Raw genomic sequence first — 24,761 nt, 5'->3', positions numbered from 1 at the left:
GATTCAGCCCCCCTGCTCCATGCAGGAAAGATTGCTGGCATCAAATAACCCCAGCAAGGTGTCCATCCAGTGTCCTTTTGAAGATCTCCAGAGTAGGTGCCTGCTGCACCACCCCCAGTGGAGTCTATTACAGAGTCTGGTCACGTGAACTGTGAACAAGCTTCTCCTTATATCCAGTCTGAAACCTTGTATTGTTTAAATAGACAATACAAACCCAGAGTAGCAGGTCAGGTTAGAACATATAGGCAGAACAATCAATAGGATGGCCGCATAGAAAATGGTAATTCCATGATTTGTTAGGGGTGGAAATTTCATGACAAGGGAATTAGCTAAATAGAAAACTATGAGAAGGGGCAGAGATGGGGAGACCATATGACAAGGAGAGGACAATGGTGTAAAGGGCAGAGGACAGTGAGATGAAACATTGTAAGTTGTGGATGGGGGTTGAAGCAAACAGAACATCAGCACCGGCAGAGAGGACCATCCAAGCATCATCCATGCATGATCACTAATGACTCGTCCCTCTAGAAGCGCCATTTAATTTGAACCTTTCCTAGCATGCTTTCTGACCACTGGCCCTTCACAATTGTCAGGGACAAGCAGCTGTAGTCCTGAAGTAGCCACTTAGCAGATGCCTGCTTCTGGATGTACCTTTCTCCTTCCCAGCTGGTAAGAATTATTATGCCTTCCTACTTCTCTTCTCATTGAGGAGAAGATACCTTCTATTAAGATGTGTTATGTATTTCTCTGTAGCATGGGGTTATGGTCCTTTCCTTTAAATCTTCAGAGCACACATTAACCAGCTACTACTTTGTCATTGTGGCAGCAGGGCATTGGTAGTGCCCTCATCTCCCCTACTTTCACCTGTGGAACATTACAGGGTGTCCATAGATATTCCTTATAGCTGTGGGTAAAAGCTTGAAGTGGTGATCTGGGGGGTTCCTTGAGTAAATGATTGCCTGTAAAAGCAGGGGACTAGACTCAGTGACCCAAGAGGTTCCTTCCAGTCTTGTGCTCCTATGGTCCTACTAATGTATGAATGTAAATGTGCTATAGTCTGAGTCATTCTCAGGAAGTTAATGGTGTGAGTCTCTAGTACAACTGTCCCTTTGGGGCTATGCTGGTGGCTCTGAGGGGCCAAAATGCAGTGGACATGGCAACTGGAGAACTCCATTGGCACTGACAGAGACTCTACCTGACTCCAGCTGCACTATGATCTGGCTAGCACAGATCTGGCCTGAGACTCTACAAGGAAATGTATGCCCTTTCTGGCCTCCCAAGTGCTCCTTCATTTCTGTGGCAGATGGAAGCTAAACATAGCAGAGGGGCTAGGACCTGATTCATGTGAGGAAGTGGGGATCTGTATACAGACAATTTGTGGGCTGCATGAAGAAACAATTATTGTGCAGTGCTGTTCATTTGTACTTTCTTGGGCAGCTCTACCAGTTGCACTTTTGAGTGCACAGGTTTGAGTGCATCTACTGCATGCACATCTTGGTTACTACATGCACATCTTGGTACCTCCACTAGGAGCACAAGCCATGCTTGAGGTTACATGCATTGCAACAGAGAGAGGTAGGACTTGGAATGCTAGAAGTGATAAGCTGTCTATGACCTAGCTCACTGGAAACACAGGAACCTGAGCAGTCTTAAGAGAAATCTCCTGAGGGCTTGAGAAAACTAAAATCTCTCATCAGAAGGGAATGGTAATGATTAAGGTATGTAAATTCATCTGATGTTTGAAGCCAGGAGAGTCTCGTGTCCATCTCTGAAGCTCCAGAAGAAGCTGTGGATCTGCACATATCACTCCTTATCCAAAAGTTTCCACACATCGGGCATATCTACACATGCATTTAAGCGTGCCTAAATTTACTGTGCATTGAGCTAATATGCAGTAAGTGATTTTTGGCAGGTGTCTATACATGCAGAGACTTGGCACTAAATCTAGTGCCAAGTCCCTCCAGCCTTGCCATGTGCCCCTGTGGCCACTGGGGGGAGCTCCAGCCTCTGGCTATGTGGCTACCAGCAGTTGGCAACCATCTTGGCAGCATGGCCCCTCCCCCTGATCCCTGGCCAGCCCCTTCCCTGCCGGGAGCCATATGCCCAGCACAGAGGTAGCATGTGGCACCTCCCTTCTTGCCCACCCTGCCTTCCCGCACCATGTCTGCTCCTGCCAGTGATGCCCAGTGCTCCTGGCATGGTGCAGGCCCTGCTGGCCCCAGCAGGCTCCCACTGTCCAAGCCCCAGGAGAGCTGTGCATCCACCAGTGGGGACCATAGCACCAGCTGCAGGACGCTCTGGCTGAGCCCCTCCTCCTGCACTTCCCACTTCACCCTGCCTGCCCTGCCATCCACACACCCTCTACCCCCTGTCCACCCCCAGCACCACTCTCAGGCCAGGCACATGTTTGAAACAAAAAAAAACTTTATTTCCCTAACAACACCCACCCCCTTTCCTCCCCCCACTTTCCCCTCAACCAATACAGCCCCCTCCCCCCTCAACCAATAGACCCCCTCCCCCATCCTCCCCCACCTACCAGCAGCAAAAAACTCACCTACAATGCGAAAACTATTTACAATGTGAGAAGTAAGTACAATGTGAAAACTGTTTACAATGTCTCTGGTTTTGGGGCCCAGAGTGGAGGACAATTGGGGGTGCCTAGGGGGCAGAACCTAGGTACAGGTGCACAGTACCCCAGCCTCAGGCTGTTCCTCTGTGGGTCCAGGGGCCGTGGTGACCCCAGCGGGCAGTGGCCTCATACTGTGGCCACCTGAGGTGGTGCTCCCCAAGGGCAGGAGGCACCCTGTCCAGCTGCTTAGTGCAGCCCCAGTATCTCTGTGAAGCACAGTTGGGTCCCCATGTGCATGGTGCAGGGGAGAGCGATGGGGCAGGCCCAGGTGGGTGGCAGGAGGTACAGGGTGCAGAGCAGGCCTGGGGGTCTGGCTGGCAGGAGGAGCCAGAGGACCTACTCCCAGACTCAGGTGGGGGCCTGCTTCAGCCTAGCCCTAACCCTAACCCTAACCCACTGCTGCAGTTCCAGACCCCACTCCCCCTCTCCACCTGCAGGCCAACCTGCCCAGCCCACAGTGCCCAGGCTTGGGGTGTGTGGGGGTCCTGGACAACTGAGGAAGAGTCTGGCTGTGCCCCTGCCCTCCCCACAGGAGCCCTCCCCCATCATGTCACCATTGCACCTTAAGCATGCCCCTGCTTTATGTTCCTTGGGTGGTGCACGATGAGCTGTTTGTGCAGGTTGAGGGGTGCCCGAGCCACTATACCCTAATGATGATGATCCTCCTGGTGCCCTGGACATGCCTGCACTCCAGGTACAGGACCCTGAGCAACAACAGCATGGGGGGCAAACCCAGGCTGCCCCACAACCTCTGCTGCCATCTGAAGAGCTACCTGTGGCAGCCCTACACATGAACGCCACGAGACCCCAGCAGCTAGGGGGGAATGGTGAGCTCTGGCAGATAGCGGTGGTGCTGGCAGCAGCATGAGCATCGCGGCGGTACGCGTGGAGCTCCCACAGGCAGCCATGGTGCTATTGGCAGCAGGGGGGCCGGGGGGTGGTGAGCGCTGACCAGCGGTTGGCAACCATCCACAGATGCCGTCAGCAGTGTCAGCAGTGGCCAGCGGTGATCATGGACCACCCGCAGATGCCACCAGGGGTGTCAGTGGGGAGGAGGGGTCTGGTGAGCGGCGACTGCCCACAGGTGCCACCAGCAGTGTTAGCAGCGCCTTTTTGTAGGGGATGCATCACCATGCTCAAGGGATGCACATGCACCCACGTGCACCCTCTATGCATCACCAATGGCTCTACAGATCCCTGTCCCCTGCTGCCAAGGAGAACATCACCGCTGGCATTGACACCTTCCTTGGGGTGTGAGAAGCCCATGCCTGCCCAGCTGCAGGGACATGGGCTGCTCAAAAAAGTTTTGAACTGTGTCCCACTTCTCTGCATGCTGTAGCGAGGGGAACCCAGGCCTACGGGAGTGCAGTCAGGCCAGGCAGGGAGCAGGGGCAGAGGCTGGGGCCAGGGACAGGGGCAGGGACAGGGTTGGGAACTGGAAGAGCCCTCCTCCCAGTGTGGGACTTACCACATGTCCAGGGCTGGTGTGGCTGGTAGCTCAGCGCAGGCCTCCCTGTCAATGAAGGGAAGCAGCTGCACCTAGTGTACACAGCTTGTGGTGTGTGGTGAGTCAGCACCTGGCCAGCCACCCCACCCCGCCACCCTCAGGTAGGAGCTGGCTCTGCTGTCAGCCAGAAGTGACATTGCTAAATGCTCCTCATGATGGGGTCTGGGGCTATGCTAAGGCTGAGGCAGCCACTGGCCAGGGCTCCCTGAGCTGCCAATAGATGGAGCTGGGGAGGAGGGCGGGGCAGGACCCCTTCTCTAGCAACACATCACTGGAGGCATCAGGACAGGGAGGGGGCTAGGGTGGGCCGCTCCTGCTGGTGACACTCTCAAGGGTGTGGCCTGGGTTCACAGGGCACCAGAATGGAAGTCAGCTCCCACATAAAGGCCATGGTCTTGTGGGCAGGACCAGACCAATGATTGTACTTGGTCACAGTAATCCACCCTGCCTGCAAGGCCTTGACCTTAATAAGGCACTGCTGCACCAACCGGGAGTACCCTCACTCCCACATGCCATCCAGCAGAACGTCATAAATGTGAGTGTTCAAGCACCCGCCCTATGCAAACTGCCTCAGCATGTCAGCACTGCCCCAAAGCACCATGAAGTTGCCAACCTCCTCCCTGGTCCAGCTGGGGGCCTGGGCAGTAGGCATAGTGTGGCAGGCCAGTAGGGGGTGCTCCTGCACTGAGCCACCCACCTCACTGTTCCCAACCGCCTTTCAGGCTCTAAGTGCCTCCCTGGGGGTGCCTCACATCTAGCTGACCCCCTTCCTGCAGCACACCTGCTAGACTGGGGGTAGTGCCGCCACCACCCAGGGTCTGGCCTGATCCTGGCACTGTGCCCTCTGGGAAACACAGACCTAGTAGTCCTTGAGGGTACTTAAAACACTTCAAGAACTTGGGGTGCTTCCCTCAGTCTGAAGCACAAATAGTGGTCGCCCTTAGTCAGCCGAACCAAGGGGACCCCAAGGCATAATTTAGACCTACTCTCAATAAGTCTCCCACAGTAGGTATAAAGGAGAACTTTATTGGTTACAAGGAGTAGGTTTGGAATAGGGTACAGAGTAGAGCAATATCAGAGAAATCCCATAGAGAAAACAGGGTGACTGGGTAGCCTTTGATCACATATCTGAGTTACTGCAAGCTATATATCTAGTTAGGTCTCAGGTAGCTTACAATTATCATCCAGAGGCAGGTGGCGATTCCCTCTGGAAGCAGGCAGTTCATTGATCATGAGTTTCAAGAGAGAGAGCAAGCTTCTGATGGTCCAGCTCTTCTCTCTCTGAGTTTTCATCATGGCTACTGCTCCTCCTCCTGGGAAGTCCTTAACTTATATAGACCTTATGACCTCATTTACCTGGTCCAATGGAGACCAGCACCTGTTGGCTGCCAGCCAACCAATTTGAAATGTATCACCAGTTGCCAGGTAGACTGGCAGGGTCTCTAGCCCCCTCCCAGTCAGGTTGGCATTGTTTAGAACAATAGAGAGCGTAAGCACATCACCCAGGTATGTGATGCCAGTCACATAGGCAGAGGGAACAGATTTCCCCCCAACCTCAGGAATGTATCCAGCTCAGGTTACTTAAAGAGATGGGATGTCTGCCCTCTGCAGGGCCCATGTTAACCAAATTGTCACAAAGCAGAGTTTTTGGAGAGAGACAGAGGTGGCATTCTGCCACACATGGGCATGCACACATGGGCAGGGCTGGGGCTCAAGCAGATAGAAGCTGATGACATGATGTCCCATGCTGGGTCTCTGGGCCCCTGCATGGCTGTCCCTGTGATGCCAGCCCTGGACGTCTGCCAGCAGCACCCAGTGCAGGAACACAGCCGGGGTGAGGAGCTGCACAGCAGAGGCACATCATCACAGCACCAGCAAGGACAGGAGACAGGGGTGAGCTGTAGCAGGGAGCAGGTGCTGGCCCTGGTGGCAGACACAGCCAGGCAGTAGCCCTGGTGGGATCTCAGGGCTGGGCAGGAGGTGCAGTAAGCTACAGCCCTTTGCAGCACTCGCCTGTGCCAAGCAGCAGCTCTGGAGGGGCAGACCAGGCAGAGGCAGCCTGTCCAGGGGGGCACATGGGGCCTGCTCTTGTTCCAGGGAGTGCACAGGCTCCAGCAGGTGCCTGTGCTATGTGCCCCAAGACACAAAAGGCCGCAGGCTTTTTTACCTTGCAGCTAGGGCTGCTAGAGAGCTGCCTAACCCTGAGGGAGAAGAGGCATCCAGCCAGGAGCTCTGGGGCTGGGCTCAAGCTGGCCCAATAGTGGCTGGGCAGACCTGGCACTAAACTTAGTTCTGGGTCATGTCTGCACGTGTGTTACTATGCATTAACTAATCACAAGTAAATATGATGCCTGCATTTGCAGGTATTAAATTTAGTTACAGTTAGCCATTTTTACTGCACGGTAAGGGTTTGCATGTATAGATATGCACCCATACTGTTCAATAAATTAGGCTGATGTGCATTAACACAGGGGTGAGGAAAATACAGCCCACAGGCCAGATGCAGCCTGCCAGGCCATTCTATCCAGCCCATGGAGCCCCTAAAAAATTTAGAAAATATTTATCTGCTCCTTGCTGCTTGTCGAAGATGACAGAAGCCAGGGGCAGTAGGACCCAGGGGGAGCCAGCAGCAGAATGCAGGCAGCCCAGCCCTGCCCCACCCCCAGGCATTTCCCTGCCTTCCTGCCCCTGCACTGCTCCAGCACCATGTGGCTCCTGGCTGCATTACTGGACTGGGGTACACAGGGCCGTGCTAGTACCCAGGGTGTGTGGGTGTAGGGAGGGGCTCTGTGTGTGTGTGTGTGTGTGTGCACGTTCATAGGGTGAGTCCCACATGCACACCCCACCATACATATGAACCCACATCCCCGCCTTCTCACTGCCATGCACACAGACCCCCACACCACACCCCCTCACATAGTCCAGCTACCCTCCCTCCCCCACAAGCCCCATACCCACCCACACTCCACATATCCACATACACACACGCTCCACCCCCAACATCCATCTACCTCCACAGACACACCCACATCCTCCCCCACAGCCCACTTACTCACATACCCACAGCCCCCCACAAACCTATACCCCCCAAAAAATATACATGTATGAAACTTCATTTTAAGTTATTATATACAATCACCTCTATGTACACTACACAAACACATGTAAACCAGGACAAAAATATATTTTTAAATCAAATTAGTAAATGTTTTAGATGTTCACTTTTTAGAATAGAATTTGGTATTTTTCTGGTTCTGAGATAGATTTCATAGATTTCATAGACATTAGGGCTAGAAGGGACCTCGGAAGATCATCGAGTCCAGCCCCCTGCCCCAGGGGCAGGAAGTCAGCTGGGGTCAAAGGATCCCAGCAAGATAAATGTCCAAACGTCTCTTAAAGGAGTCCAGAGTAAGTGCTTGCACCATCTCTGGAAACAGTCTGTTCCAGGCCTTGGGGGTCTTCCTTATGTCCAGCCTGAAGTGGTCTTGGAGGAGTTTGTGACCATTTGACCTTGTCATCCCTTGGGACGCTCTGGTGAACAGGTGTTTCCCCAGATCCTGACATACACCCCTTACATACTTCTAGGCAGCCACCAGGTCCCCCATGAGCCTGCGCTTGTCCAGGCTGAAGAACCCCATGGCTTTCAGCCTCTCTTCATAAGGCCTGTTCTCCTGCCCTCTGATCATGTCCGTGGCTCTCCTCTGGCAAAACCCCTCGCTGAAAGGAGTACATTCAGGGGCAAGGGGAGGGACTTCTGGTGGTAAAGGTTAGCGGTTAGGGGGTGGGACTTTCAGTCATAAGATGGCAACCAGTGGGCAGAGCACCTGTCAAGGGGTGGGGCTAACCATGTGGCCCTCAACAGCTTGCCAAAACTGGGTAAGCGGCACTCTGCCCAAAATAATTGCCCACCCCTGCATTAACCCATCTTGTGTAGATGCACCCATTGTTTAAATAAAGCTCTTTGGGTGCATTTTCATTATACCCATCTAGGTATTTCTCTACTGAGATGAGAGTAAATGCTGGGTAGGAAGTGTTGGGTGCATTGCTATGCTGATAGAGATTAGGGCTGTGCGAAGCTTCAGTCCCTGATTTGATTTAGTGGAGATTCAGCCTGATTCAGTGGCTGAATCTCCAAATCTGAAATGAATCAGAGGACCCTTTAATCTCTCCGAATCAAATTGGAATACTCCAAATCAATTCAGAGAGATTCAGAAAGATTTGGACATAGACACAGCTTTAAATGTTTTTTTGACATACCTCTAGGTAGCAGGGGCTACTAGGGCACATGGAGGGTCCCACAGAAGCACGGGGGGAGGGCTCAGCATGCTCAGCAGCAGACCTGGAAATGGACCAGAAGCACTTCTAGGTCCAGCAGGGAGCATGCTGGGGGGCCTCCCATGCACCCCCAGCTTGGTGACTGGTGCCTCCTGGGTCTTGGCGGGGGAGCAGCCAGGGTCCCCCTGTGGCCGATTGCTGAGCCAGGGAGGTATGGAGGGGTGGGGGGGGGTGTATTTCCAGTACCCTTCCGGGTTCACCACCAAGCACATGGAGGGCTCCCTGCACTTCTGTGGGATGCTTCATGCACTCCAGCATCACAGCATTCATGAGCCGTGCCCGCTACCTCAAGGTATGTAGAAGGTATATATGCAAAAGTATATCTCCATCTCTATTAGAGGTGTACAAAGCGGGCCTTATTCAATTTGGATTCGGATTCAGCCCTAATCAGGGACAGTGATTCAATTCATTGTATGCTGTATCCTAAAGCAAGCCTTAGCTCATTCTGCTGCCCTCAGACCCTTGGGGACGCTGCTCCCAAACATGCTTTGCCTGTCTGCTCCCAATTCACATGTACTAAAGTCAGAAATGAGGCATGGGGCTCCTTCACTGTCACCACTCTCTAGCAAAGTGGGGACAGAAATCTAAAAAGCAGTCAGAGAAGATCCCCCTGGAACACCTAGTTCAGTGCATGTGGTATGAGAAATGGGTAGCATTTCCAAGAGCACCATGGAAGTAATCCACATGTACTTAAATGTTAAAGTCTTCTTTCTTACTCAGCAGATCTGCATATTATATTACGGTGTTTGCAGTCAAATATTCTTGCTTTAGTTACTATAGTAAGTGTTTGGGGCTTTAAAATCTGTTTTCTATTCCTGTTTGCCCTGCAAAGCTGAGACAGTTACTGGAGAAATATTTGGATTCTGTTCTGGCTCATTTATTATTGTAAATTAAATCCTTCCGTGCAACCTTTCTTCCTGAATATGCCTTTAAAAAAGCACCCTGTTTAACTCTCAGATATCAGACTTAGTTTGCAGGGCTAAGAGAAAGTTCTTCTCTCATGTAAAAGGAGCACAGCTTTCCTGATGCTGCTGACAGGCAATGGACAAAGAACTCTAAAACATCACATTTAGATGTGGCAGGCTTGCCGGCAGCAGCCCAGCTCACCAGCTTGAAAAGGATTCAGAGTGATTGGTGGGGCATTCCCCACCAATCGGGAAAGGCCCCTACCCAGAGGCGAGGTGAAAAAGATGGACCAGAGTGGGGACTAACCCTGTATCTCTCTGACTGGTCCATTTCCAAGCTGAGGTCAGAGCCTCCAAACAGGATAAAAAGACAGCATGCATAGCACATGGGCGGCTTCAATGAGGGATGGTGAAGAGGGCTGAGAAGAGCTGGCTGAGCTGACCAGTGGGGCGACCCGGTTGCCCCAAAAGTACCTGGAAGATGCCTTGTCAGCTGGGGAGTAGCAAGCGGTGGCATCCTGAGCCCCCTGCCATGAAGGGAGTTTGTTGACAGTGTACAAGTCAGTGCGCAGAGGATCTGGGAGTGGAACGACACCCCAGTACTGCACATGGCACCTTGGGTCTCCAGCCCCTGCATGAGGCAGGGCAGACGGTTCACAGGTCGGTGCACAGAGGGTCCAGGAGCAGACTGAGACCCTGGCACTGCACAAAATAGCTCAGGTCTTCAGCCCCTGCACAAGGCAGGGCAGAGGGTGCACAGAAGTGCACAGGGCTGAGAGCAGGCCATTGGTGTACACAACAGTGCACAGGGCCAGAAGCGGACCCATAGGCAAGGAAAGCTCCATGAGGCAGCTGAGGATCCTCCCACCCACCCTGCAGAGGGTGGAGATGCATCGTCTTGGGAGACGAGGAGAGCCTCGTCAGGCCCTGGGAGTCATGAGTTGCCCAAGAAGGAGATTCCCGTAGGGAAGGAAGGCCCTCCTGTCTGTGGCGGGTGGCCGAGGGGATGCCCCTGAGGGAAAGAGTGTTCCTGGATTGAGGCCCAGCCAAAGGCATTATTTAAGCAAAGTTAAGGGTACTGCTGAGATATTGGGGGTGTCCCTTTTTTCTCTTCCCCCCCTCCCCACCCCCCGGGCGGGGAAGTCACTTCTTCCAGGGGAAACACAGTTGCACCAGCGCAGCCGGCTGCCCCTTTCATTTTGTCTAAGCTCTGCACCTCATGCTTTGTAAACCCTGTGTTTTATCATTTGTAAACCCAGTGCCTCATTCTTTGTAAACTCTGTGTCTTATTAGTGTATAAGATTACTTGATGTTTGATGAAACCCCTGTTTGAATACCTAGTCACTTACTTGCCGGTTAAAAAGTGGGTTCAGGGCTAATAGAGTGTCATTGCATATATCTATATATATATATATCTATATATATATATATAGATATATAGATATATATATCACATAGTTCATGCATTTCGTGTGTGTGTATGTGTTAAAATTGTAGATTTTGTATCTTATTAAAATGTATATAGTTAAGGTTCATCACGTGTCCTGGCTCTGCTGCATAGGGAGAGGAGGGGAGCTGCGCACAGCCAAGCAGCTACGCCCACACAGCACACCTGCACCTGCTAACATCCTTTTATTTGGAGAGAGAGTACATAACCAAGTACCACCCAGGTTACATAGAGAATGACCAGACTGGTATCTGATTGTATCTTTTATTGGACCAACTTTATAGTGGGGAGAAATTCTAGACAAATTTTTTCAGCACAAAATGCCTCTTCTTGAGGACACTTCGTGCCCCAAAACTTCTCTAACATCTCTCCTAATTGCAAAGTTCATCCTAAAAAAAGATTATATCAATCAAATCTTGCCTCTTAGATTTTCCACTGGACCCTTAGGGCTACAACACCACTACAACAGCACTGTTTTCACAGAATCCCTTTTCAGAGAAGAACTGCATTTCAAAGCAAGAGACCCAGTGGAGAAAAGAAATAAAAGGTAAAGAATAATTAGGGCAGAAAGCTATTTCTAGTGAATATAGTAAAAAAACACAATCTGAATAATTTTATTTAGAGGTTCAACTATTATACCACAAGTCAAAGGTTTACTTTAGTGGTACTACTCTAAGTATGTTGGTTGAGACTCCTGAATTTCTGTATCTCTGCTGTATCTCAGTGTCAGTCCCAATTAGAACCTGCAGAGCAATGAATCTTCTCCTGTAAGCCTTAGCTCCAATCAATGTTTTTAAGCAATTTCTCCAATACCTGTGGGCTTATTACCCATCACTTTAAGTGGTATCTAAATAACCACTGATTCTGGGAGCCAAACTCCCAGAACCTCAGCAGTATAGCTGGTTTAAAATGGCCCTGCACACACACCCCAGTGCTGCTCTCAGGGCCTCTGTCTTAGGCAAGGTTCTCACCCTGTGCTCAGAACAAATCTAGGCTGGCAACACTGCTTTGTTGTGTGCTGCACAGGAGTGGGGCAGGAAGGTTGCTCAACAGTGCTCCTGGGCTTAGCACAGAGATGGTGCAGACATGGCTTAACTTGGAAACACTGAGTGGTTTCAGAACTCTCACCCTGTGTATATACACATTGAAAAGCATGGGATAGATTGGATGTAGCTGAGATCCATTCACCTCAGGATTTAAGGAAGAGGGCAAAGGTGGCCTCCTGCCTCCTACATGCGGCCACATTCTCTCTGTCGCCATCCAGAAGTTTGTCATGGCACTGCCACACTCCAGCGAATCTGTCCATAGGGACTATTGGGGTTGGAGTCACTACCCTTGAACTCCCTTCAACCTCCCTTCTACACACTCAGCCAGCTTGGAGAGTCCATAGAGAACAGTTAAAAAATCTACTGAAAAAAATAATGACCTAATATGACATATGAGTAATGTAGCCCACATTTTTCACTATTACTTATCTGGAGGATTATGTTGCTCACCAAGTGGCTCTGCAGCTAGTGGCAAACACATCTCGCACTTTGGCCAGAAAGGCTTTGTACCAAAATACACCCAGCTACATCACAGGAGTTGACAGTTAACTATCAAGCATGGGTAGCTGATGGATAAACCTGAACTATGGACACATCCAGCAAGTAGTTCTTTAACACAAACAACCCCTTTAAAGAATCTGCAAGATTGCCAGCAAAATTTGTTTAATCTTCTCATAGAAATCTCTTCTTACACAGCAGTTTCTTTTTTTTACAGAGGCCATGGGTGGTGGTTGCTTAAGACAGACTTAGCTGCATACAGACATATGCATTCACCTGATTGGACAGTGCTGCTTTGCAGTCTGCTTTGTAAATAGTCATCATAAATAATAAATAAACACTGTGCTAATGAAATGAACTGTTTTAAGATGCTATAGAGGAAGTCTCCACTTTAATATAAAAGAGACTCTCAGCCTGACATCACATTTCAAATAAATCCAAGCCACTGCAGTGTCTTAAAATAAAGATCAAATATTAAGTTGTCACCTTGACAGTCTGGGGAGAGGGCCAGATTTTCAAAGGCGTAAGTGGGAATTAGGCACCTAAGTTACATTGACTTCTGAGGAAAGATGAGTCTTAAAAAAACACCCCCCTGAAGTATGGCTGGGATTATTCACTCCTATTATAAGGGCTATTCCAATGCCCTTTAGAAAGCCCCCCGTTGACTTCAGCACGTTCGGGACCAGGGCTCTAGTGAATGACAAAGAAAGAGTTTACAAGCAAATTTCATTATACAAAGTATTATGTAGTGTCCTAACATTCCAGATGCAACAGGGCCCTATTTTGCTAGGTACTATGAAAACATAGAATAAGAGGCAGTTCCTCTCCCAAGGATTTTATCAATTTAGCTAAGAACCTAAGCCAATAAGCAGGTATAACCACCAGGCAAATGGTATGTGGAAAAACAGATGAGGCAGGACGAGCATAAGATCTATTACTTTTTATTAATCCTTTTGGTTCATTTAATAATTAAATCTCATTTGAATTAAAATATATACACCGTCACTCTCCCTTGAAAGTCTCCTTTTCTTGTAAGGTCAAGTACCAGGCTTTTTCTGAGTACTCTATCACACACCAAGTACTTTTTGGGAAGTCACATTAAAATAGCAACTTCTATTAAGAAACTGTTACTAATTAGAGATGGGATAAAACTGTGACAGTGATAACAGAATTAGAAAATTCACATGTTAATAATGTGCATTGCTAATGCTTCTTTATTGCAGGGGAAGTTCAAAAGATGCCGAAGGCACTTGCAACATACAACTGCCACTGAGAGTCAATAGGAATCCTGTTCTTGAAAGCGTTAGGTCCTTCTGGAAATCTCACCTTCCATCTATGGATGACTGTGTCCAATATTTATAAAGCATTACTGAGGTTTTTTTTAAGTTAAGATTTTCAAAGTTGCCTATGAGAGTTAGATGCACAGTTACCATGGGAATATGGGAACCATTCATCTAACTCCTCTTGGGGGTTATGGAAATCTCCACCTCAGAATCATAGGGAAAAAAAGGCTGAAATGGAATTCAAGAGTTCACCTAGTCCAATCCCCCATTATGGCAGGACCATCTCTTAATGGAGATGATCTACTTTAAATGTCCCCGGACAAATGTTCGTCAAACATGCATCTAAAAGCTTCCCGCGATGGGCATTCCACAACCTTTCTAGATAATCTGTCCACCCTTAATAGCTTCTAAGCCAGAAGACTCATCCAGCGTGTTTAGTGATCCAAAGATGCGCAATTTCGATGGCTCCTTATTGAAAAGTACTCCTTTACTGACACATAGTGTGCATATTATATAGATATTTTGTTAAGCATTCCAACTCTATTTGATGCCAGGTAGGATGCAAAATATAGACCATCCTTGCCCCAAGAAAGCATATAAAGGCAATAAAAATGGTGAGGGTGTTGGGGACATGACTTATGGGGAAAGACGGAAGGAACTGGGCTTATTTATTCTAGAGAAGAGGAGACTGAGAGGGGATGTAACAGCCTTCAACTACCTAAAGGGAGGTTTGAAAGAGGATGAAGTTAGGCTGTTCTCAGTGGTGGTACATGACAGAACAAGGAGCAACAGTCTCAAGTTGCAGCAATCAAAGTTTAGGTTAGATATTAGGAAAAATGTTCTCACTAGAAGGGTAGTTAAACACTGGAACATATTACCCAGTGGGGTGGCAGAATCTCCATCCTTGGAGATTTTTAAGACCCAGCTAGACAAATCTCTGGCTGGGATGATCTTGGGGCTGGTCCTGCTTTGAGCAAAGGTTGGACTAGATGACCTCCTGAGTTCCCTCCCAATCCTAGTTTTCTATTATTCTATATAATCTACTACACAGATGCCAAAACCATGGAACTTGTTTGTACAAATATGTAATAGATAGAAGGATATTTAATAACAAACTGTCAAAATATGTATGGACTCAATAGAGCAAAAGAGCTTTATTTAAATTTTTTTAAAGCAAGAAAATCCAATGTAACATACTCCTGCATTATTCTATTACCACTGAGGCCAGCTTGGTCTGTGCTGGGAACTCTGCTTGGCAAGATAGGAACCATGGCCGGCCCCAAATCTGTGTGCTGCCTTAAGGGCAAACCCTAATCCAGTGATACTGCAAGCACAGACCTCAAACCACAAGTAGCTCTTCAAGTGGTCATCTGCGACTGTTTGCAAATGGTTATCAGTAGGGGTTCTTTTTTTGTTGATGGCATGCAGTGCATATATCCTTCTGACAATCATTAATAACACAACACATGCAACCCACTTGTGCAATACATGCAACCCCATGCTATTGCTTTCTGTTCTTTTCAACTGTATGTGTCCACCTGGTAAGTCAGGCCAGTGGCAAATGGGGAGCTATGTGATGTTTCCTCCTTGTCAAGGAGGCCAGGAGTGAAGGATAAGAGATACCACAGCCTGCTCTATTTTAAAATATCATTATGCTTAACACTAGATGCCCCTACAAGAGACAAGGTAATTTTGTAAATAGGGTGCTTATGCTATTTTGTAAATAGGGTGGATGTGTGGAATCCGGAAATTCAGCTCTATCCTGACCTATCATGTAGCCTTGGGTCACTTCACTTCTGTTTCCTATCTGTCCCTTGTTTATTTGGACTAAAGGAAAGAGTCTGTCTCCTACAAGCATATGTACAGTATCTGCTAAAATGGGCCTCTGAACATGGGTGGTCTCCTAGATATTATTGTAAATAAAGTGATAGGGTGCATCTAAATATGCAATTAATGCATCTGAATAAATTCCAGCCTAGTTCATTCTGGAGTCTATTGCTCCCAGGTACACCATTTGCATATACACCCAGGACCACAGCATGTTGAACCAGGGTGGTGCAGCTCTGGCTGGCAGAGGGCCCAGAGACCCTTTAATGTCTATGAAATCTATTAAACTTGCTGCAGAGGGGTTGGCCAGGGCATGAGGGTGCTCCTGGGTGGGGCTAGCTGGCAGGCAGCCCCTGCACCATCGGCACCCTCTTGCCCCAGCCAGCCCCAGTCACCATCTACACATGCATTGTGTTGCACTAAATAACTATGCAGTAGGATAGTTCTTGTATACTGTCCTACAGTGGAATTAATTAGTTTACTGTGGCCTTAGTTTTCTAGAGGTTTACTGTAGTTTACATGCGATATTTTACTGCAAAGCTAATTAGTCAGCTCCGCAGTAAAGTGTATATGTAAGTGTGTCCATAAAGAACCACATTTGTCCTCTTAATATATTGACAATGTCTCAGTGGTCCATAAATATTTTTAAGTTCAACTTTTTAGTTGTTTTCTATGAAAATAATGGGAAATATGCCTACGTGTTTTGAAAGACAAAAATGATACCTTTTAGAGGAAGGCCAGTGTATTTTCAAATGTAGGCAGACATGACTGGCTTGGACACAAAATGTTATAGCTGAAATTAGTTTTAGCAATAATAATAGAAGAGATATTAGTTTGTTAAAATCACAGAAAGGCTTTTTTATTTCATTAAATGAGTTAAATTCAAAATCATGTATGCATATCTTGAACTGTAGACTCTCCAAGCAAATATCAGATTAACTTCAACTCCTGTGAGCCTGCCCTACTTTTTACTCAGTAAAATTCCCATTTGCAGTTCCTAAGGACGAAGTTGGGGCCTTAGGGTGTGACCCTTGTCACATACAGCAAGTTCTCCTGGATATTCAGAGTGCCCAGGAAGTATGAAGTCTCAGGAAACAGTCTGGGTGAAGCCAGCAGGAGCTTCCAAGTGGCAGAAGAGGAAAAGGTTTGACCTAATACCTCTTCAAGGGTAGAAGCAAAAACTGTTACCTCTTACCGCAAATAGCTTTGTATATACTGTCTTACATAAATGTATATAATAAAGAATTGCTTACACGCCACAAGCCTCAAGACCATAATCCTCTCCAAGATACACAACATTTTTTAGGTTACCTTCAGTAAGTATTCCCTCATTGCAGAGAAGACCACTCTGTCTCCTCCAAGCATTTTCATTTCTGAGAAAGGCAGTCATATTCCCACAGCCCAGTCCTGCTCAACCACCTCCTATGAAGATCATGGGAAGAGAGGGGACAACACCTCGTAGCATACTATGAAAAGTAAGAAACCCAGTGTCAGATGCTGAGGGGGTACCGTATAGGCTCAGTTCTGCTTGCTGAAAAAACCCTTGTGCTGGCCATTTCCCTTTTAAAGCAGGTTTGTAGTTTGAGTGCCCAGCTGACTGTAACTGTCATATTGTCAGCTGGAGGGATAGCTAACTTTCAAAAAAATGAGGGCAGGGCCTCAGGGGCCAAACCCAATACCGACAAGAAACCACTGCAGTCTGCAGTGCACAGGCATTATATAACACAGCACTTACAAAGGAGGCCACCATGCTAGATGAACATCCTAAGCAGTCTGGCAATGTGTGAATGTGGTGAGGTCCTGTAAGAGCACAATCTCTTCCCAATCACAGCTCTGTAAGCTAATGCAGCTACCAAGCCATCCTAGAGTAGATATGTCTCTAATACACTCCTGTGCTACCCACCTGAATAGCAAATGAAGAGCATGTTTTCTTCATCAAAGGAATGATATAACCTAAGCTCTTTCCACAACCTACAAGCATCATTCTTATATACAATGGTCATTGAGCTAGCACTCAGCCAAGTCCCAGCTGCAGTCAAGGGACTGGCTAGACTCTTCTGGTTGCTCAGCTGATGAAGTGAACTCCAGTTCACAAAAGCTTGTGTTATATACAGTGGCGGGTCTAGACGGGATGCAGTAACATAGCTGCACCCCGCCTTCATGACCACAACAGAAGGAGCAGCTGCTGGGGACATTTAAACCCCATGCTCAAAGGCATGTCCCCTCCCTTTCCATTCACCTTCCTGCTCCCTCTTCCCACTCTGGAGTGACTCTGGAGCTCCCCTCGCTCCTGGGACTGTAGGGACAGAGGCCAGGTACAGAAGTTACACTTATTGCATGGCAAGTGTGCAGAAAGTACTCTACAGCTGTCATTGAACAGATGGTCAAGACCCATAGAGTGCTATAAAAATTGCAGATCCCTCTCTGAGATGGACATGGTATCAGACTTCAGCACTGTAGGTTAAAGCACTGTAACAAACGTCTGTAGCATATCCCATCCTGACTCATGGTAGGCCACATTCTGCCAATATCCCATGGGGTATTGCAGCACCCCACTAACCTCTCCCCCCTTACAGAGGGTCAAGAGTCAGCAAAGCTCCTGTTTCTGAACCCCCAACTTTGTTCCCCCCAGCCAACTATAAGCCACTGTCTGGTATAATCACTCAACGTACAGATTCCATCATTGTCTGGGCATTTGTAAAGATTGCAGCTTTCTATTTAAGTGCTGTGCTGTTTGCTGGACACCACATTCACATAGGAGGCTGTCCAAGATGTTCATTTTATACAGTGTTGCTTTGAAGTGTCCGTATCCGGATCTCGGTCTGTTCAGCTTGACCAAAACTTCTCCATCAAGGTCATGCCCAATGGGCGACTCATTTGGTGTTGGTATAAAATGCTGTAGGAATAGGTTTCAGATTGGACTGATCATTTCACTTCCATTCACCCCACCCCTTATCTAAATTTAGCGCAACACACAAGGCCACACTACCCATCCTGCTGGGTTCTCCACAGGCCCAGAAACCTGGCAGAAGGGGAATGGTTATGGTCTGTCTTCTTATGTCACTTAGTCTAATGCCCTAGAATGCAGGAAGTACATCTGTGTGTGTGCAAGTTCTGCAGCCTACTATGAGTCTTGGCACACAGTTAAGTACAGTGTTAAGCTTTTTAGTGCAACAACTTCTGGACCATACAGGAGCACAGCACTTTGCTGGGTCATATACCTTTTGGTACCCCATGTCATGCTGGGTAAATTCTGAATGGGATTTTTATAGGTGACAGAATGGTCTAATGTGACTCCTTGGTAAGTTGGGATATGCTCATAGGGAAGGATGTGGTTACCTACTCTGCTATTCAGCTCTATGGCTCTATGGCTCTTGGCTCTATGATTGTTCATGTGAAAGACCGATAGTACCGATTTATTGATGCTCCCCACTGACCTCATACCACTTGATGCTCACTGACCTCATACCACTTGAACAACCCTCCCCCTCCAATCCCTGCCCCACTGGTCTGGAACAAGGGTACACCACCAGGATTGGTCCCCCTTAGTACTGTTGGGGTCTTTTGAGTGTGTTATATTGAGTGGGGCCATAAATCTGGGGAATTGTTAACAGACCACCCTATCCCTCAAGGTCATGTTGCTTTCCTGAGGGGGGCCAGTGTGTTGACCTGCAGCCACCTGACACAAACCCTAACCCAAATAGAGCTTGATATATACACTGAAAGTTTTTTCAAGTCCCACAGTTGAGGTGTAACCAACAGGTGAATCTGCAAATCTTTGCTGGTGATCCTCTGCAGGTGTTTCACGGCATGGTTAGTGCCAGGTTGTGAGCAGCTGTGTGGATTCCAGCCCTGGGTGAAGGAAAGGGTCCAGACAAGGGACTCACCATAGGTCTCTTGTCTTTTTTGTCTACAAACCCCTCATTTGTATGCAGAAGGCCCAGGTGTACAGCCAAGATGCTGGATGGGCAGGCTGCTGCCAATCACCCCCTGGCATGGAGAGCCCCACTCCAGGAACTGCTCCCTAGGGTGACATTCCCAAGAGTCCCACGGGGGGAGGGACCTGGATAGTGGCCATGGGGGAACTCTTTACACCATACATTGATTGGGAGATGCAGGGGTGAGGCCTGGAAGAGGAGATATGGAGTGTGAGAGCCACTGACCCGTGGTCCAAGGAGCCAGGAAGGCATCTTCATAGTTTCATAGTTTCTAGGGTCAGAAGGGACCTGAGCAGATCATCTAGTCTGACCCCCTGCCATGGCAGGAAAGAATTCTGGGGTCAAACAACCCCAGCAAGATGTGCATCTAACCTCCTCTTAAACACCCCCAGGGTAGGAGCCTGCACCACTTCTCTTGGAAGCTGGTTCCAGACCCTAGCCGCCCTGACCGTGAAATAGTGCCTCCTGAAATCTAACCTAAACCTCCCCTCTGCCAGCTTGTGACCGTTATTCCTGGTCACTCCTGGTGGTACTCAGGGGAACAGGGACTCCCCCAATGCCTGCTGATCCCCCCTGACTAGTTTATAACAGGCCACAAGATCCCCCCTCAGCCTTCTCTTGTGGAGGCTGAACAGGTTCAGGTCCCGTAGCCTCTCCTCATAGGGCCTGCCCTGCTGTCCCCTGATCATACGAGTGGCCCTCCTCTGGACCCTCTCCATGCTGTTGACATCCCTATTGAAGTGTGGCGCCCAGAACTGGACGCAGTACTCCAGCTGAGGCCTGACCAGTGCTGCATAGAGGGGGAGGATCACCTCTTTGGATCTGCTCGAGATGCATCTGTGAATGCTTGACAAGGTACAGTTGGCCTTCCTGACTGCCCCCCCACACTGCCGGCCCATGTTCATCTTGGAGTCAGTGATGACCCCAAGATCCTTTTCCGCCTCCGTGCTGACAAGAGGGGAGTTCCCCAACCTGTAGGTACGGTGCCGGTTGTTCCTCCCGAGGTGCATCACCTTGCACTTGTCTGTGTTGAAACCCATCCTGTTCTCATCTGCCCACCCTTGTAACCTGTCTAGGTCTGACTGTAACTTGTTGCATCCTTCCAGTGTGCCCACGTCCCCCCACATCTTAGTGTCATCAGCAAATTTGAACAGGGTGCTTTTTACCCCCTTGTCCAAATCACTGATGAAGATGTTGAACAGTGCAGGCCCGAGGGCTGAGCCCTGCAGAACCCCACTGCCCACATCCCTCCAGGTCGAAAATGACCCATCCACCACCACTGTCTGGGTGCAGCCCTCCAGCCAGTTGGCGGGCCATTTGACTGTGTGGGTGTCTACACCACAGCCCCCCAGTTTCTTAATGAGAACGGGGTGAGAGACAGTGTCAAAAGCCTTCCGGAAGTCCAGGAAGACTATATCCACTGCTACCCCTGCATCTAATGATCTGGTGATCTGATTGTAAAAGGCCACCAGGTTGGTCTGACAGGACTTGCCACCGATGAACCCGTGTTGGTTGCCCCTAAGCATGCAGTCCCCTGCTGGCCCCTCCTGGATGTGTGCCAGCATAATTTTCTCAAACAGCTTGCCTAGGATCGAGGTAAGACTAACCGGCCTATAGTGGGGTCTGCTCCGGGGAGCAGCAGTGCAGGGGTGGGGAGTGGGACCAGGCTGCCCAAGACCTGATGCCAGCATTGGCATTGCTTCAGCCCACCTTCCAGGGCCAACTTATTATGCCTAGCTGCTGGAGGTCATTGGTGTAGACTCAGGGCTCCCAAAACATCAGTCAGTGGGGGCGGGGAGGCATCCATCAACCCACCAGGCCAGATCCCTGTGGGCCAGGGACCCACTGTGGGGAATGGCAGGCCCCTGGACCTTGGTTCAAGCTCCAGAGCAGGCAACATTACACAGTTTTTCTTTATTATGCACATGGAAAGTCTGGCAGCTGCAACATTTAATTAAACTGAAAGGCATCAGTTGCGTGTGCAGCATTCCCCCGCTCTGCTACCCTAAGTTTTCATGTTTGTTAAGCTGAGCCCCCTCAGCTGCCCAGCACCCTCCCTCCCTCAACAGCATAACCACCTGGTGCAGGCAGGGTCTTTCCCCACTCTCTCAATGTTAACTGAAAAGAAGTTTCCAAGTTCTGGAGCAGGCGACATTCCAGTTTTTCTGTATTAAATACACTAACAGTTTGGCAGCTTCAGCATTTGATTAAAATGAGGCACTGAACTTCCCTACACCGCTTTCCCCTGGACCCTGGTGCGTGCCTCTGGAGAGGCTTGGGAAGGGAGTAAGGAAGGGGGATGGTGCCCAGGCAGTCTAGATTTTTGGCAGTAGTGTCTATGTCATGGGGCCAAAGGAGCCCATGGCAGGAGACTCATGGCTTAGTGCTAAGGCAGGGGCACTCAAAGTTCTCTGACCCTATTCATCTGGGGAGGACTCCCATTCCTCAGGTGCAGGGGGAGGAGAGACCTGGGAGCAGGGGGTGCACCACTCTTTCTAAAATCTTGGATGTGCTTTTGGAAATGTCTCTCTCTATTTTAGTCAGTCTACAAAGTGCAAGAAACAGTAGGCCAGTGCTTTACGGATATGAACGGCCTGCCATGGTGTGAGGGTAGGGCCACACACATCAGCAGGAGTCTCGCCCTCTCACCTGCCTGCACAGCATGTGCTTATGGTTCCAGGCCAGGTCCATAGTTGAAATGCTCCTTCCCTGATCAGGACTGGGAGGGTGATGACATTACTGATGACAAAATCAGGGACACAGGGACTGTAGTTCTCCATCACCCCAGGGAACGGGGAGTTACACAAGGGGTGAGCATTGTCCTCATTGGCTGCATGAAAGTCGATGGCCCAGTTCTGTGGCCCAGTTCGGACCTGGATGCCTGGATTCTGTGCGTGTGTAAGAAGGTGGGTAGCTGTGATGTTCCCACCAGCCAGTTAGGGGAGGTTTGGCTATTTGGCTCTGCACAAGAGTCTTCAGAAGCTCAGGGAGCCCACAGGGCATGCTGGGAAGAATGCAAGAACCCTCCCTACACACACACCTGCTGTGATCAGGCTGTGCAGGTAGGCTCCAAGCACCCTGCCTTCCTCTCCCAAGGGCTAATATGTGCTCTGCTTCCTCACATCCTAACTGTGAGTGCTTAGAGTAAAGCTCGAAAGTTAGAGTGCTTCCACAGAGGGCTGCTGGAATGCCTTTACTTAGCCAGAGGCAGCATGTGGTAAGGGGAGAAGGCTGAAAGAGGGAGGTACTTCTGAGCAGGGAGAAGGATTCTTACTTGCTTCAGGGACTTCAAAAGTCCCTGACTCCTGCTCTCATGCTGCAATTTTCCCACCTCAGGTGCAGGGGGAGGAGAGACCTGGGAACAGGGGGTGCACCACTCTTTCTAAAATTTTGGATGTGCTTTTGGAAATGTCTCTCTCTATTTTAGTTAGTCTACAAAGTGCAAAGCTACCTTGCCTTCTGCTCAGCTGCACCATCACATTCACACAGGTAGGAGCACCTATACTTGTGCAGAGAAGCTGCTCCGACATGGTGAAATTACAACACTTTGGAGAAGACTCAATTAATAGAGTCTTCTGGAATGTGGTAATTACTGCACTCCAGCAGGCCCCAATGTCACACGTATCAGTGTCCCCATGCTGAAAAATGGCAGTGGAGGTGCTTTAACTAAAGCTCACTCAAAAAGCTTTAGTTAAAGCGAACCCACTGCCATTTTTCAGCACAGGGACCCTAATACACGTGATGCTCTAGGCACTTTAATTAGAGTCGTTCTCAGAGCTACTCTAATTAAAGCAACCCCTCCCCCCTCCAATCCCACCTCCCAGAGCACATCTATAAACAACCTAGATGTCTGTTAAGGTTAATTTCATTCATCTTGCTTCACTGTCCCTGCTAATGCTTTCTTACCAGGCTTGATACTGCACACTGGTGGCCTCAATCCTGGAGATCATTTAGGCAGATATTTAAATTTAAGCACATGAATAGTCCAGTTGCCTTCAAGGGGATCTCCTGATGTGTTTTGCTGAAGGCTAGAAAATTTGCTAGATTGGGCCCAGATACGCTAAGTCTGGACTGGAGGCAGAACAGAATCCTGCACGGCTATGCGTGAGAGTGGAGTTGGACAAATGTTTTTGGAAAACAGTAAATGTTTGGGGGGCAAACTAATTCATAAAGTTGGTTGAATTTGGCAAGTAGTTCTGGCTGTAGAAAAAAAAGCGGGAAGAGTCAAAATATTTTGTCTTGACAGTTTTTAAACAAAACATTTTTGTTTTGTAACTTACTCATGTTTTTCTTAAAAAAAGAAAGTAAAACAAAGGTTGAATAATATTAGGATGGAATCGAACACTGTTTCAGGCTAAACAATATTTACAACTGACTTCAATTTTCTTTACTTTTCCATTTGTTAAAAAACTTAAAATAAAACATACTATTCTGTTTTGGGTGGATCTGAATAATCTTTTGTCCCTTTTAATTTTTTGGTACAGTCTCCAAACTGAAGGAATTGTCAGAGCTTTCAGCAAAAGTTCTGAGTCACAGGGTATTCCTTTCTGAGGCCTCTGAAAAGAAAGAAATCAAGTTTAAAACCCCCACATTTACAGGGATAATATTACTTAACAAAGAACTGAAAATATTAATGGAATATTCTCCAAGACACCTCATGTCTTGAAACCAAATAGCTGGCACAAGCATTTTGGTTGTTCTGAATGTCCAGCAGACACTTGAGTACTGGTACAACCAAAGGAATAATAATTACACAAAAAGGCATTAGAGATCAGTGGGTACATCTACACACCCAACTAATGTGCATGAATAAACTCTGGAGCTTATTATTCTGGAGTTTTTTGCTCCTGGGCATGCCATTTAAACATGCATCTAGGAGCAAAACATTCTGGGGCATATTGCTTCAGAGTTTATATGTGCACAGCATTTGGAGCCCTGTCAGAGCAGCCTGGACTGGCAGTGGACCCAGGGAGCTGTGGAGGAGCTGGCTGAGGCATGAAGGCATTTCCCCGTGCACCCTTTTGCCTCAGTGAGCCCATCCATAGCATTTGGAGACTGGTTGGAGCAGCCCTGGGCTGGCAGGCTGAGCCCCTGGGCCCCTGCCAGCTTGGACTGCTCCAATCACACTCCAATCACACTCCATGCTGAGGAGCAGCTGGCTGAGGCAAAAGGGTGCTCTAGTACAGGGACTGCCTGCCCACTAGCCTTGCATTGAAACACCCTGTGCCCAACCAGCTGGGGCAGCATCCACACGTACACCACTGTGCACAAAAAACTCCACAGAAGGATAGTATTTGTATTTTACAAATACTACCCTACTGCAGAGTTTATTAGTTTTGTGCACCC

Source organism: Crocodylus siamensis, chromosome 10 (genome assembly GCF_052110815.1).
Source record: "Crocodylus siamensis isolate JL-2025a chromosome 10, ASM5211081v1, whole genome shotgun sequence".
NCBI lineage: Eukaryota > Metazoa > Chordata > Crocodylia > Crocodylidae > Crocodylus > Crocodylus siamensis.
Note: the sequence above shows the minus strand (reverse complement) of the source record.